Below are 12450 nucleotides of genomic sequence, written 5' to 3' on the forward strand. Positions count from 1 at the left end.
AAATGCAAAAGCTAAAGCAGTAAATCCTTTAGAACACAGCATACACTATCTTTGTAAACTGAGGTGGGGGGAGGTTTATTTTTAAAAAAGGGCACAAAAACATAAATAAAAGATAAAGGAACATTTGAACAAATTATACTTTCTTATATCCAGAATGTATAAAGATCTCCTACAAATATATAAGAAAAAGACAGATGATAAAATTAGGCATAAGACAGAAAAACTGAACACATCCTTTACCGTATAAAAAAATCCAAATGGCCAATTAGAAAATGAAAGGTGCTCAAAATAATTAGGCACCAGGGAAAGGCAAACTCAGATGCAAGTGAAATATGATGGCACAATCACCAGAATGACAAAAATTGAAAAAAAAAACTAACAAATAAGAAATCTGAACTCTCATACACTCCTGGCCAAAGTAAATACTGGTACCACCATTTTGTAAAGTATGTTCACAGTGTTTTGTTCACTTCTTAATATAAGTTTCATGTCTTGATAATAAACAATATATTTTGAGAAAAGGAAGAAATAACATTTCCAAACTTACAGAGCAATCTTGCCACAAGCAACCACTTCTTAAATCACTGAGGACTTTCATTTTCCTCTTAATGATACCTGTTCCAGATTTTTGAGGCTGAAATGAACAATATTTTTCATCCTTCAATTGCTTGACCTTTTTGAGATTTTTTTGTTGTTGTTGCTGTTATTTCTGATTCTTATCTCAGATATCTAGTAAGTATGCTCCTCTGGCTGAACAAAATTGGACTCTAGACATCATTAATCTTTCAATTCTATCTTGTTAATTTACATTATGCATCATGTATTATGCTCTGGACTTTTCTACATTGTCTACATCCAAAGCTTGTGGCCAGTCAAAGACAATCTGCTTTCTTTTGTCATGGTGAGGAGACTCTGGGGTCTTCTATTAACAATTTCCCAAAGTTATAATGTGGTATATTGGATGGACTATCAACAGATTGGAATATAAGGGTATAAAGTTACTGTGATACAAATGACAGGATACAGTTCCAAAGTCAAATGTAACTGGTCTAATCAAATAATCAAGCAAAAACATTTCCTGCCTGTAAACAAACTGTAATGTGTGTTAATCCAAAGATGTCTGAAATAACCTACATAATTGTATACAATATGAGAGAAGCTGACTGCAATTATAATTCAAGAAATTCGAGATTTGCAGATACTAACTAATATATAAAAATAGATCAATAACAAATTTAATCTGTATAGCACAGGGAACTATGTTCAGTATCTTGTAGTAAGTTATGGTAAAAGATAATATGAAAACGAATATATGTATGGTCCTATATGACAAGCATTGTGCTGTATACCAGAAATTGATACAACATTGTAAAATGACTATACTTCAATAAAAATATTTACACATATATAAAAAAAACTTAAGAGGGGTAGGATATAGCTCAGTGGTAGAGCACATGCCTAGCATGCACAAGGTCCTGGGTTCAATCCCCAGCACCTCCTTTAAAAATAAATAAACAAATGAACCTAATTACTCCCCTTCCAAAAAAAAAAAAGCTTAGAAGCTACGTTTAAAAAAATACAATGTGGATCATATCAATTATATACCTTTATACCTACTTCTTCTAATGACAATGTATTATGAACATTTACTTGTGTTATTAAAAATTCTTTACAAATTAAAAAAAAAGTCAATTTCATAAAAATAAAGAAATTAATCAGTATTAGCTGTCCTTAACATCAAATACTCTACTACTGCTCCTAATGATAAAAATGACAGGGGTGATCAGCAGGTTGAAGTGTGTGTGTTAACACTCAAAGCTTCAGAGACAGTCATCTTAATCTATTTTTCACTCAAGTGGAAAGAAATTTTCCAAGGGAAAATAACTTACTGTTTCTCTCTGCCTTGAGTATGTTCATATTCATGGAGAGCAGACTGTCTTTCAATGTCATTATTATCCTAATAATTAGTTTAGTATTTGTAGGTAAGTTTTTTCTGTTAGAGAGAGAGAGAAGCCATTGTGTCATGGTGGAAATGAAGGGCCTTTATCATAAAAGATGGAAATTTTATGAAGAGTAACTTGGCTTAAGTTTAGGGAAGTTCTTCTAAATAAAATCCAGAATCTCACAATGGTTTCATTCATCCCTTCCAGATCATTCTGATCTCAGAATGTTGATCTCTAACCTGAAGAATGGTTTAGAATCTTCACCTTAAAATTTAAAAATTTTAGGGAAATTCTAATGCTGTGAAACAATTTTTGTTGTAGCCTCAGATTCATATATAGCCCTGCTTATGTATTTATCATTGTAACACACCTGACTGAGTCTGAAATCTTCCTCTGTAAAATGAAGTGCTTTCCAAAATGTTACTTAATGCTTTAGAAGTAAATTGAGAGGTAGTAAAACGAGCTGACAGAATACTCAAGAATTGTTCAGAGGTAAATGATACACAAAAAAGCAGCCTAACCCTCACACTTCTCTTAGGCAGGCCTGAGTATTGACCAGATTGGCCTAACAATGCTTCTGAATTTGGCTAATGAACAGAATTTCCGAAAGCAAAATCAACAGGAAATAAGCTAAGGTGTTCAAGGGGATGAATGACCATTGAACAAACAAACAAACAAACAAAAAATCTTATCAAGATGAATCAAGGTAAAAAAGGAATCTATGTTTGCTCAGTCTAGTAAATAAACCTGGGGCAGCCAGATTGACCAAACCAAACCAAACCATTCAAAATAAGAACAAAAGTATTTATCTATGATGAAACAAAACGAGTAAGTAGAGGTAGGTAAAATTACTTGATCTCAGAACATACTCTTCCACCTCTAGCCAGCGGGACATGGTGCACATTCTGGAACAGTGACTAGTTTGTGATGCTTCCCCTTTCCTTCTTTTCCAAATGAGAAATGCAATCGCCATTCCTGCGTCGCGACAAGGCCAGTATGCCTTCCCCGGTGTCTCTTCTCTTTCTGTAGCAGCAATGGTAGATTTATTTAGCTAGTCTTATTTTCAGCACCCAAGAATTATTTTTCAGTCTCTTATTGCTACTTTTAATAGAGGGTTTTTCCTTTTCTTGGATGGATGCGACATGGTCTTGAATCTCTCTGTAGCTACAAGTAGAATTCTTTAAAATTCTCTTCTGTTTCTTGAATTATGTTTGCGTCGTGTACTTGTCCTCTCCTATGAATTATTAACATTATTTTCTTACAAGTCCCTTTACTTTCACTTCCATCCTATAGTGTGTTGCTCATAAAGCAACTGCAGTGAACTTTGAAAGCATACCGTATACATGACGATGCTTTCTAGTCCAAGCCCTGGAATAATTCCTTCCTTACGTATCAAATGAAATGCACATCCTCGATCTTGGCCTACAAATCCCTCCCTGAAGTTACTCCTGGCCACAGCACCGGCAACATCACTACTGCTCTCTGTCTATTTTGAACCCTCTGTCTCCCTTCCTTTTTTTTTCCCCAACAACTAAGCTCATCCTTCCCCTGGTTTTCACACTTATGGCTTCTTCCATGTGGAATACTATGGTCCTCATATCTTCATCCATCTCACTTCAACCAAACCTCCACTCAAATCTCCCCTCATCATAGAAGGTTTTAATTAGGATTCCACAGGAAATGCTTGCCACACAGTTGCCCCATCTCATTCCATGTTTTATTTTGCTTCATCAAACTGAATTGTGTTCCCCTCAGACTCTTATGTTGAAGCCCTAACCCCTAAATGTGACTGTATTTGACAGTAGAGTCTTTAAGAGGTAATTAAGGTTAAATAAGGTTGTAAGGGTGGGGCCCTAATCCAATAGAACTAATACCCTTACGAGCGGAGGAAGACACATGAGGAGTCTGCACTCAGAGGAGAGGCCATATGAGGACACAAGGAGAAGACAGCCACCTACAAGTCAGGAGGAGAGCCCTCACCAGACAGCAAGAGTGCCAGCACCTGGATCTGGATCTTGATATTCCAGCCTCCAGAACTGTGAGATAAGACATTCCTGTTGTTTAAGCTCAATGGTATTCTGTTATGACAGTCTTAGCAGACTAATATAAGGATGTACATTTTTGTTCACATGCGTTTTCCTGCTTTCAAAATAGAGCATAATCTTCAATATGCAGTGGCTTTTCCTTTTTTATCCACCATGTATGGCCAGTGTATGCCACTCATTAATGATAGATGAACAAATGAATGAATAAGTGACATATACAAATGCTTAGAATATTTTCTGTAATTCTGAAAATTTTCCAGGTTTCTTCAAGGTACACTATTTTGTTTTCCTTTGTATGTATTTTTCTGATCTATTCTGCTAGGAATTAGGTGAGCTCTTATAACTTGAGGTCAAGCCATCTGTCTTACCTTTGGGAAATTTTCTTTTATCGTTTTGTTGATAAACGTATCCTTTCTATTCCTTCTGTTCTCCCTTTCTGTAACTCCTTTTAGATAAATGTTAAACCTTCTATTAATGATTCATGTTTCTCAATGTTTCCTTCTTACTACTGATCTTTTTTGTTCTACATTTGGGAGATATCTTCGATTTTTTTTCCTTCTAGCCTTTCTACTACATATTTTATTTAAGCAATCACACTTTCAGTATCTAAGGACTTGTTCATAGTTTCTCATTTCTCCACTTTATAACAACATATTCCATTTTTATGTATCCAGTATCTTGAATCTTTCTGAAGCTACTAATTTGAATTCCTTTATTTTTCTATTTCCAAATTTTTTTCTGTGCATCATGAGAATTATTCTGTATATGTCATTTGAGTTGTTTTCTTTAAATTTGTGCTTTTATTTCCCTTAAATATCTGATAATTCTTGTTCATCCATTCACATCTATCAATCAAAACTTCACAGGTTTAACATGGGGACCTATGTTAATTTCTTCAGCAGTTGTACTGATATATTTATGTAGTAGTTCTCTGCTCACCCTGGGAATTTGACAAAGGTTTCTATGTTTGCAAACGTGCTGTGGTGATTGGTAGGTTTTATTTGTGATACAGGCACAGGGCAAAAAGGCTGACCATGTCAGCTCAAATATTTTATTTTCCTATTATTTCTGTATGTTTTACAAACATCTCTTATGAATATTCTGGGCTCTGGCTTCTTTGACTGTCTCTGCTTTAAACATCAGTCATTGCTTCTACTCTTCACCTTCTCAACATGAGTCAAAATATCTGGCCTGATCTCACCATCATGTACTGAAATGATTGGACATAGACATACTTAATGAAATTTGGGTGAGTAGGGGAGCTATGCTCCATTTGCTCATATATGTTAAATGCCCCATTTTTGAACAATTAACTTCATGAAAGATGTCTGAACATTTTGAAACTAACAGTACATTCTTGGGTGTGAGAAAAACTACAGTCTTCACCCTGCTCTCCTACATATGGGTAAATCTAATCAGATAAATGTTAATGTCCTCTTGTGATATTGAGAAATAATAACATTATCTAGTTCAAAAAATTGACGTGAGGATTAAATGAATGCTTGTTGTAAAGTGCTTTACCCAGTGACCAGGACAAATCAATAATGAATAAATATTATCTATCACTTTTGCATGTCATTAGAAATAAGACTGTGCTAGAAACAGAGCAGCTATTTCATGAATGTCTATTGAATGGGGAAAACAAAACCAACACCCGACTGTTACATTCTTTGTATCTAATTAGGCAGTGGCTCAAAATCACTGATGAGTGAAGGAAAGAAATGTAATGCCATGTTAAATTGATAGCAATGCCAATATGGCAGCCGTACCGAACAATTAAACCCTTAAGCAGTAACAAGCTCTGTATCTCACTGAGGGCTGAGGGATCGCATTGACTTACAATTCTATACAGCCAACACCCATAATGTTTTTATTTTCTCTTCCTTCTCAACTTCTATTTAAGTTAAAAAATAGCAGGACTAATATCATAAGGATGAAAGAATATGAGGGTAGACAAAAGATAAAAACACATCTGAAAGGTAGGTTGGGGGTGGAAAGTTGCCTACCATGGAGGCAGAGTAAATGAATTCAGAATCCAGAAAAAAAAAAAAAAAAGAGACCAAGAGGAGGAAACTGATTTGTCAAACAGAACCATAGGGAAAATGTGAGCATAATGTGAGTTAGTGTGAAGACAAGAAGTAAAAGGGAGACTAGAAATAGGGGGTTGCTAAATCCCTATCTATGCAACAACTAAACAAACTCTATCCCTAGCTTGATTTTATAACTGGAAATGATATCTGAGCGTAATTCTCATAAGAATGAGGTATGGATTATGGTAGCCCTAGATAAACTCTATCCACAGGTTTCTTTTTTCTGTCCATAAACCCTGTAGTGCAATGTGCTAAATGCAGTATCAATATCCAACAAAGAGATGCTAATTATTTTATTTTCTTACTTGAGGATGACAACTAGTGGGAAAATAGATATATATTTAAAATAGCAAAAAAACCAAAAAAAAAAAAAAACCCCCGAAACAAGAAAACAAATCATCTGCTTAGGAAAATTTAAGCAAGTCTTTTATCTAAAAAATTCGTGGGCAATTAAGGATCACATATGTTGGGGAAATGAAAGATAATTTCGTGTAAAATATCAAGAAATATTTAACAGAAAAATTCAGAGAGCAGAACATAATAGTGTCTTTAAAATACACTGTAGTGTCCTCAAATTTAGTAGTATTTTACCTACAAAGCAGAACAGGATCCTAAGAAAAATGAACAATTGGAAAGAAACAACAGAAAGAGGTATTAATAATTAGAAAAATACAGCAGTTCAGCAGTTGGAAAAAAGAAATATCAGCAATACTGTCTGGGATAGGATAAAAAGACAAATAATTTAAAATATTGAGAGAACATGATATAGAGGCCAAAACTGAGGAGGTGAAATATTGGATGAAGAGGGGGAATTGTAGAATAATATTATTATTTTGAAAAGAAAAATATCAAGAATGTCAATGTGGATGCTGAAACAAATGAATGGACTAGTTTTTTGTTTGTTTGTTTGTTTGTGCTTTTTTTAAAGACAAGATTTTCTTAACTGAAACCTGTATTGAATGCCTCTTGGTGATATTTGAAAATCCCAAGTTTCAGAAAATGACCTAAAACTTTTAAGAGAGAAAAATCATTTCATCTACACAGGGAAAAGAACAATGATGTCATTATACTTATCATCATGAACTTGCAAATTGACAGAAAATGGAAAAATCACTTTGAATTCTAAGGAAAAATTATTTACAAAGTAAAATCATATATAAATCTAAGTTTTCAAATAAGGATGAAAGTAAAATGAAGCTGCACTCATAATTTTAAGACTGCTCTGGGTTTCATCTAAAAAGTGACACTGAAAAGCAAGACAGATGGATAGGCAAGATACAGAACATACTGAGATCAGGCCATGATTTCATTCATGACAGCACACCTAAAAAGTAATGAGTCCAAATTACATGAAATATTGGTGGAAGCCAGTGTTATCAAGAAGAATGTAGTGGATGAGTGATAGATTGCAATCATGACAACAATTCTTCATCCCTTCTGGCATTCATTTTTTTTTTTTTTGCAGTACAACATTGGTGTGTCCCTTTTCCACAGGAAAACTATCCTGCCCACAATTTGACTCTGGGCTCAGCCATGAAAATTGTTTTGGCCAAAGGGATGTAGGTAGATGGTATAAAAACAGAGACTGTGAGAAAATCCACATAGGGTTTATTCTCTCCAAAAACTGAAGATAAATTTCAAAACCTATTATGTATGTGTAATTGGTGTTCCATAAGGAAAAAAAAAAGTAGAGAGGCAATATAGCAGAAAAAAATCAGAAGAAATATTTGAAGTAATAATGTCCCAAAACTTCCCCACATTAATGATATTCACCAGACTACAGACTAAGAAAGTTCAGATGAAGCCCAAACAAATAACAACACAAAACAGAAACAAAAACACTTAGGCATATCTGCAGAAAACCAAAAAACTGAAAGCCTTTAATAGAAAAAATAAATGTCTTACTATAAAGGTGCAGGATGAGAACTGCAGGGGAATTCTTATCAGAAACCACACAAATAAGAAGATAGTAAAATATTTAAAATGTTGGAAAAAACCTAGAATTCTATATCCAGCAAAACTGTCCCTCAAAAGAGGAGGAGAAATAATGACTCTTTAGAGAAACTAAAACAGAGAATTTGTTGCCCTCAGATTTGTCCTGCAAGAAATGCTAAAAGCACTTCTTCAGGTGAAGAAAAATAACAAAGATGAAAACCTATGATTTATAGGAAGAAAGGTAGACCATTGAAGAAGGAATAAATGAAGGTAAAACAAAATATTTTCTTTGTCTCATTTTTAAGTGATCTAAAAGGTAACTTGCTTGAAGTAATAATAACAATACACTAAGTGATTACATCATATGAATAAATGAAAAGAATGACAATGTTATAAGAGATGGGAGGTAGGAAATACTGAGAGTTCAATTTAAGAAAGGAACATAGTTTCAATAACAAGTCCCTAAAAGGGTCTTATGTCCATGAGGGCCACTGAAGGGAAAGTTTCATTAGTGAGTTAAGTCATTCCTATTTTAAAATTCTTGAAGTCCAGGATATTATACCTGAAAATGGAAATTTAATGAGAGAATTGGACTTGACTTGAAAAATTAACACCAAATTGTGAATGTCTTTCTATCATCTATGTACAAAGTTAAATTCATGTGTACAGGCTAAATTTAGTCAGCTGGCAATGTTCCATATTTGAACCATGTCATTTGGGTTGCCAGACTTTTCTCAAGAGTCTTCCATTTGTTCAGTATCTACTAAGTTTCCCATTTTCAAAATTTAGTAGAGAATTTTTTTTTTATTTTAATCAGAAAATCATGATCCTTGAAATGTCTTAAATGAACACTTCTACACATACATTCAATAAATGGATTTTTTAAAAGTTAATTGATGTACACTAGGAAAAATGCAATTATGAAGCCATTTATTATTATAGTGCAATTTTAGTAATCAAGTCATAGTATTGTTAAGAATTAACTAATTTAGATAAACAAGATTATACTGTATAGCACAGGGAAATATATACAAGATCTTGTGGTAGCTCACAGTGAAAACGAATGCGACAATGAATATATGCATGTTCATGTATAACTGAAAAACTGTGCTCTACACTGGAAATTGACACAACATTGTAAACTGATTATAACTCACTAAAAAAAATTAACTAATCACTTTGTAAAACATATTGGGATGCTCTGAGCTTTGTTTTGTATAGGGAAAGCAAGTAGATAGAGGAGGTAGTAAGAAATAATACGTACTTTCACCTAGTTACATTATACGTTTTAAAGGCAAATTAGTATTTGTTACTTTAACATTGAAGTAAATTTATTACTATTTTATCAAACATCAATTCCTACAAACTATGATAAACCACTTCTACTTTTGTACTAGCAAATAGCTTTCTCATCTTCTCTCAAGTTACTAGAAAATTGTAATTGCTTTATGTTAGTAAGTATAATATAAATGCATTTCCATTGACAGTACATCAGAATATTTTCTGTAAAAATGTGATTCATTTTGGCATAATAATGCATGCTAAAGAATTTCTTGATTACTGGTTTTTCAGTAAGTGAATTGTGTTTTTTTTTTTTGATGAGTAGATTTTAAAAATAGTATACCATTATATTAGTGAAAATCTAACAGACTAGCATCCTTTCAACAAGGACCAAGAAATAAATATTAAAATTCTTTTTATAAACCCGAGACCTAATTAGACAGAAATAGAATCAGTTTTCTTTTTAAAATTATGGAAAAACACTAACAATCTGACACTATGTTCACAGTTCAGTTAAAGAAATAGATTGTTTTCTGAATTTTAACATTCCAAAAAGCAAGTGAATCAAAAGTATACTTTTGAACATGTAATACATAAAAAAATATTGAAATTGCAGTTTTACATGATAGTTAGATGATCCTTTTCAATTGTTGATAGTTAGATGATCCTTTTCAATTGTTGGTGTATATCCCTTACTCTAAATCTTTCATTTCAAGTCAACTGTCTTCTGACTTTAAGCAACAATACATGCACTCATTGTTATCACCTAACTGTAAGTATGGAAGATTTTGATTTTCCAATTTGCACTGTGAAGAACCTACTTTAGGTGAAAGGAAATACTTTAAACAATTTGTGAAAGAAAGTCTTGTTTCTCCAGAAATAGTTGTCAAATGTTTGTGTGATGACTTTCAATCAGAGAACTAAAATGATTTTTTTAAAAAACTTATCCTGAAGCAACTTTATACTAGTAATTGGAGATTTTAGTTTAAAATTTAAATTTCTATCCTGACATAAAATGAGGACAAATTTAGCAACCGTGGTTCATTCTCATTTTCCAAACAAAATCCCATACGGAATCATAATTTGTTCATTACTTCATTGATTTGATCCGTCATTGTCATTCTACTCCTATTCATTGGGTGCCTTACTGTATATTGACACTGGAGATACAAAGAAGAAACTCTTCATGAGGATTGCAGTGGGGAGAAACAGAAATGTGATGTCAGAGAAAGACAAATGCTGTGCACCTATATGCAGAATCCAAAAAACAAAACAAAAGAAAACAAAGCAAATAAATTCATTGAAACAGCGTTCAGATTTGTGGTTGCCAGACGTGGCAGACAGGGGATGGGTGAGTAAGATGAGGGTGATCAAAAGATACGAACTTCCAATTATAAGATAAGTAAGTCTGAGGTCGTGATATTCAACATGATAAGTAGTTAATGACAATGTATTATTGTGTATTTGAAAGTTGCTAAAGAACAGATCTTAAAAGTTACCATCACAAAGAAAAAAATTGTAACTGTAAGGGGATGAATGTTAACTAACGTTATTGTGCTAATCATTTTGCATATATCAACTCATTATGTTGTACACCTTATACGTATATAATGTTATATGTCAATTATGTCTCAAAAACTGGGGAAAAAACGAAAAAAAATCCAACTGTACTATTTTCTATGAAGTAGGAAACAATCAGGTTTCAGTCAGGAAAGCAGAAGCATCTTGAGTATTATGAGGTATATTCATTCTCTGTGTAACAAATTACCATAGAATCACCAGCTTACACCAACACAGATGCCTTATCTCACAGTTTCTCTGAGTCAAGAATCCAGGTAGAGCTTAGCTGGTTTCTCTGTTCCAGGTCTCACAATGCTGTTGTCTAGGTGTCCGGTCAGGCTGTCTTTCTTTCTGGAGCTTGTGTTTTCTTCCAGGCTCCTGTGGTTGTTGGCAGAATTCAACCTGTGGCAGCTGTATAAAGGAGGTCCTCAGCTCCTAGAGGCTGTCCACAGTTTCCTTCCAAGTTGTTCCCTCCTTAGACAGTTCATGCCATAACATCTTGCCTCAAGACAAGCGAGAGTGGATCTCTCTGCAGTCTGCTAAGATACAGTCTTATATAAGGTAACATAACCAAGGGAGCAATACCACATTGACTTCATCACATTCTTTCGATTAGAAGGAAATCAATGTTTCCACCCACACTCAGCGGCAGTGAATTGCACTCAGGCATAAAGATCAGGAGGCAAGTTATTGGGAATCAACCGAGGATCTGTCTGCCACCTGGGCTAAAGGTGTTTTTAGAGGAGTTACAACTTCTATAGTTTCAGAAGAACCGTGGGAAGTGAAGGTCTTGAAAGAGGCATATAAAGTGCAGAGAAAGCATTCCTAATAAATTCTTCTGAAGCCCTGGAGCAGAGGGAGAAGTCGGGGCATGTGAGAAAATCTGAAAAAAACTAAATATGTCCACTGTTGTACTAGACATTTCTCTATTGATCAACTCTATTTCTCATCCTTTTAGGGAATACATTTTGAAAAACATAATACCCAGCTTAACCAAGATGACAGCAGCACATTTTGGCATCCATAGGACATCCTGTAACTATATTCATTTGCAAGTAAAGAAAATAGCAATTATCTGCTTCCTTACAACATGAGACAACCATGCCTTACATAACTGAAAATTCGCTAACCCTCATTCTAAAAGAAGACACATGAAGACTTTTTCTCCATAATTTGGGTAAGGTTTATTCATTTCCTAGTTAAGTGCCATTACTCTTTCAATAGTCCGCAAATTAAATACTAAGATGAAAGGTTGACTATGGTTATATCTTATATGAAATACTAGGAATACGACAATGGGAAAGAGAAATAATTCCTTCTTAAATATAAGAGTATAGTCATGCTAAAGCAAGGAAGATATGTCCCTAATAGTAAAGTCTCCAATTCTACCACAGGCCACATGGCCATAAGTGGTATTTATAACTTTCTTCAATTTCCAATTCCATAGCCCCTTTGACCTTGGAAAACATCTCAGTTAGCCATGGTTTCTCGCTTAGTGGAGTGACCCAAATCCTCATTCTTACAGCATCTGAGCAATCAGCAGTCATGACTGTATTGGGTTGTTAAAGTTTTCCTTTTGCTTTTATTTTAGGACAT

The sequence above is a fragment of the Vicugna pacos genome, chromosome 3 (assembly GCF_048564905.1).
Source record: "Vicugna pacos chromosome 3, VicPac4, whole genome shotgun sequence".
In the NCBI taxonomy this organism is placed as follows: domain Eukaryota; kingdom Metazoa; phylum Chordata; class Mammalia; order Artiodactyla; family Camelidae; genus Vicugna; species Vicugna pacos.